The sequence below is a fragment of the Pteropus vampyrus genome, unplaced genomic scaffold (genome assembly GCF_000151845.1).
Source record: "Pteropus vampyrus isolate Shadow unplaced genomic scaffold, Pvam_2.0 Scaffold714, whole genome shotgun sequence".
In the NCBI taxonomy this organism is placed as follows: domain Eukaryota; kingdom Metazoa; phylum Chordata; class Mammalia; order Chiroptera; family Pteropodidae; genus Pteropus; species Pteropus vampyrus.
Genome location: NW_011889495.1, coordinates 60,397 through 65,426, shown reverse-complemented (window position 1 = coordinate 65,426; position 5,030 = coordinate 60,397).

Genomic DNA, 5,030 nt, shown 5'->3' with positions numbered 1-5,030 from the left:
GGTCCCTGGTGCCAAAAAAGTTGGGGACCACTGCCCTAGAAGGCAGAGCTGGGCTTAAGAGAACACCCAGGAGCAAAGTGTCTGCTGAGAAGCCACTTGGGTCCTGGATGGCTCGGACCTCAGATTCTCTGACTTCATCTGAGGAATTAAAAAAAAAATGTTGATCCTTATATTTCAAAATCATTGCTGTTTGTATTTTCCTTATTATGCTAATCTTATTTGAATATATTTTAGTGATTTCTTGTGAGAGAGGGTAATGGGGTCATAGTTTGATGCTCTATCCTCAGCTACAGTCTGTTCAAGTTTTTTTTTCTGTTAAATTTATAATATTTTTCTCTATATTCATACATATATATTATATATATGTACAAGAATGTTGTATGTGTATATACATATATAGCGTTTGAGATCATTAAGTTCTATCATAATGGTGATTTTCAGGGAGAAGAGACACATTCTTAGAGACTCAGCCATATTGAACAGACTTAAAACATCTTTGTTGGTTTTCTGATTATAAAATAATGCATACTCATAACAAATTCAAAATTTACAGAAAGAAAGTAGAAAGTGAAAGCCCTCTATACCTGGAGTGTATGTTAAAGATGCAGCAGGAGTTAGGGATGTCTATTGCTCACATTTTTTGACAACAAAGGGAATATTTTTAAAAGAAGTATTCTGACTACTTCTTAAACAACAACATTAAATACATATATTAAGTACATTCTCTATTGCAAATGTCCTGCTTGTCCATAGAATGTGGTGGGCCTTCTGGGGAACAGAGCTTTTTTCTGGCTCCTTCTCTACCTTCCACTAAGATTTATGAGGCAAAGAGAAAGACTACGTAATGAGACAAGTCCACACAATGCAAAGAAACTTTAAAAAATTAAAAACTTATAATATTGTCCACAAAAGATTGTACAAGAATATTCATAATTTTTACTCTTAATAGTCCTGGACTGGTAATAATCCAAATTTCCATCCATAGGAAAATAGATAAACAAATTGTGCTGTATTTATACAATGGAAAACTTCTCAGCGATGAAAAGGAACAAGTTACTAATCATGCAAAATTATGAATAAATCTCAACAATGTTTTGTTGAGCAAAATAAGCCAGAATTAAAAGTATATACTATATGATTCAATCCATGTGCAGTTCTAAAACAGTCTAGCTTAATCTATGGTGATAAAGATCAGAACAGTGGTTGACTGGGTGGGGGTTGAGTGTAGGGGTGGGGGAGAGTGGGTAGGGATTAGCTACAAGGAACACAAAGAACTTCCTGGGATAATGGAAATATTCCATATCTCAAATGAGGTGGTGTTTTCATGGGTGTATACATTTGTAAAAATTCATCATTGCATCTTCTTATGATCTGTGCCTTTTATTACATATAAATTATACTTCAGCAAAAAAAAATTTAAAAGAATCTCATAGTATGTGAGATGGGGCATGTAGCATATGAATCTGCTGTCCGAGTTATGCTCCCTATTTTAGCGGTTGTTGTTGGGGACAGTACTGATTCGCCTCTCACTGCTGCTTCCACTTTCTTCCCCAGGCCTTCTCCAATATCAGAAACATGCTAAACCCAAACTAAAGCACTGTCCATGAGTTACCATTCCTGGGGCCATACTCAAGCAATGAGGATCAAGAGCCCATGGATAAATAACTCCCATTTGTCAGGTGGACAGTTCTAGAAGGTCTTCTATAAGCTGTTCAGTGGTCTTGGTGGAACCCAGTTCCTGTAAGCTGAACAAAACTAATTCTCCTTCCCCATCAGAAAGCAGAGTTTGAGAAAGAGGTGCAAGTCATGCACTCCTTTCTCAAACTCTGCTTTCTGAGAATCCCAGACTATGAAAGGCACCACAGTGGGCAGGAGAAGAAGTTGCTATGGTCCCTGCGCCAGCATTTTCCTGCTTCCTTATTCCTCTCTCTTTCTCCTTTCTTTTCCTTTAAACACTTTCTGTGACTATATTTTAGGAAAAATAGAGGGGAAGGAAGATGACTTAGAAGAAGGTTAGTAAGAGAAATCTAAGACAGGAGAAGGAGTAAAGGAGAAATAATTTTATATATGTATATATTCCCCATAAAAGTGTTACTGTGGTGGCAATCTGAACTCCGGCATTGCCCCAGTAACACTGGAGATTCTCAGTTCTTTTCACTGACGAAGAAATGAATTCCAATTCAGCCACAATTATGAGAGGTAAGATTTGTTAAAAGTATATTGTAGAAAGATATGGGCCATGCTAAGAAAGCCTGTAGCCCTGTGGAATTTGGGAAGTGAAAAGATAAAAGACACAGTAACCTCCAAGGGAGGAGTGAGTTTTCAGTGAAGAGGGCTGTAGTAGCGCAGAAGTGGGTAGGTCTGTCTATATTAGGGCCCCGAAGCATGGTTGCAAAGGTGTTCCTAGGTGATTGGTATGTGAGGTCATTTTGATTGATACTTGGTTGCTATATAACTCCCTGCCTACTGCACATGTGCTTACCAAGAACGCAGTCTGTTATAATTAGATTCATGAACTTCCAGGCATAGGAATAATGTTATAATGATGGTATAATGAGGCTGAGGTTGTGGACAGGTTAGGGTAATACCTTCTGTGTAAGCGTCTGTGGCCAGATTAAACCAAATATAGGTTTATGGCCCTCCAGTCCTTTGTCTCTCAGGATGCAGGAGTGATCTTTTAAGTACAAATGGGTTGTTCTTTGGGGCGGGAGGTCTCTGGGTTGGCTCTGGGCTGGGCCTTTGCTCCTTTGTTTCCCTGTCACTCATGTCTGACTAACTACCTAACAAAAGCACTGTAATCTCATTTTAGAACATTTTCATCACCCCAAAAGAAAATTTTGTACCATTAGTAGTAACTCTCCTATTCCTTCACTTGCCCCTGCTCTTTACCGCCCAGCCTCTGGCAATCGCTAATCTGCTTTTTGTCTCTATGGATTTGTTGATTCTGGACATTTCATATAAATTTTGTTTAGCCGAAAGCTCTTAGAAACAACCCAGCACTCATCAAGAGATGAATGGATAAACAAATTGTAGTATATAGGTACAATGGAATATTATCTGACCATGTAAAGCAATGACGCTCTCATACATGCTACAACATGAATAGACCTTGAAAATATTATAATAAATGAAAGAAGCCAGTCATAAAAAGACCACATAATGTGCTGTCTCATTTATATGAAATGCCTATTTATTTAGGTTGTTTCTACCTTCTGGCTAGTGTGAATAGTGTTGTATGAACTTCTGTATACAAACTTTTGTTTGAACACCTGTTTTCAACTCTTCGGCAGTATACTCCTAGATATGGAATCGTTGAGTCATTTGGTAGTTGAGTCAATTGGGAAATCTGTGTTTAGCTTTTTGAGGAAACCACCAGACTGTTTTACAAAGTGGCTGTACCATTTTACAGTCCCGCCAGTAATATATGAACACTTTGATTTATACATTGCCTTTTTCAAACCTGTTCTTTCCTCAAGCTTTTTCTCAACATTTATGAGAAATATTTTTTATATATATATACACACACACACACACACACACACACACACACATACATACATACATACACACACACATATATACACACACATATGTATATATATTCATACACACAAACATATGTATGTATATTCATATTCATCTCTCCTTTACCTCTTCTGTTCTATTTCTTTTACTAATCTTCCTCTAAAGTACCTTCCTTCCTCCACTATTTTTCCTAAAATGCAGTCCTTCCCACTGACAAAACTCCATAGGGACCATTTCAAATTATGGATGAAGTGAGACAGAGGTCAGTCTTTTTTCTCCCAGGAGATTCTTTGGTCCCTAAAGACGTTACCCATCTCCTTCCCAGAAATAGCTCTGTGTTGTACCAAGTGTTGGGAAAGAGAATTTTTGCCAGGACCTAGTGATAACTACTTATAATTCGATAGGGAAATTTCACCTGTTTTTTTCCCCTCTCTCTTTCTTCTTCCCCCTCTGAATATTTTGTGTAGCTTTTTATTTTTGTTTTCTTACCATAAGAAAGTATTATTTATAACTAGAAAACATAAATAAGGAAAAAAAGGTAAGAGCTTTAGAAAAAAATCCCCCAGTGGTGTCTACGTAATTAAGAAAACTTAACGTTGCTTATCAAATTCTCTGTGATTCATGACATGCTAAGCTGATGTTGGACTCCCCACCTACTGCATTGGAAGAAAGTCTGATATTTTTTTAACCAAATACTCTGAAGATCTCTAGGGATGCTTATGGTGATCCGTGAATACACTAAAAACCGTTGAATTTATGCACTTTAAATGGGTGTACTTTATAGTGATATATAAATTATGTATCAATAAAGCTGTTTTAAAAATTAGCCCTGGCCCAGGGAAGGGAGTCAGCACTAATTTTAGGAAACAGTTTTCTCCTATTTTAAATCTGGTTGGTAAAATTCTAAGGATCATAAACACTGGAGAAAGAATTATAGACTTTTACTCATATAATATTTTCCCCAGATGTCCTATTAATTCCCAAATTAATTCATTAGCTAAATTATTTAACAATTATTTAAGCAGTAATTAGTATTGTGTGCATCTAGAGATGCAAGGGTGAATAGGAAATCACGTTTGAGCCTCATGGAAATCAGAGTCTAGTGAAGGAAACAGAAAAAGGGACAAGAAATTACAAAAAGATACTGAGAAATACTATAATAGTACAAGTTTAGTTCTTAATTCAGAAAAAGAAGCAAATTTCCTTCTTAAAAAAGACAATCTATGAAATGGGGCACTCTGACTTGAGGGCCTTGAGGGACTGGGCTTTTGGTGGGCAGAACTGGCTAGTTCTCCCACCCCTACCCTACCCTACTGAGGTTCAGGGATGCAGAAATGTTTCTAACGCATCAGGATGGTCCCTAACCATATTTTCTTATTTTCTGTATTCTTGATACTCTGGCCTGTGGGACCTGGATGAGAGCTCACCAGGAAGGGACTGTCCTTCTCAGGGTTAGCTAATTCCTAGAGATAGCAAACAACTCACCGCAGAGTGTGCCTTTCATA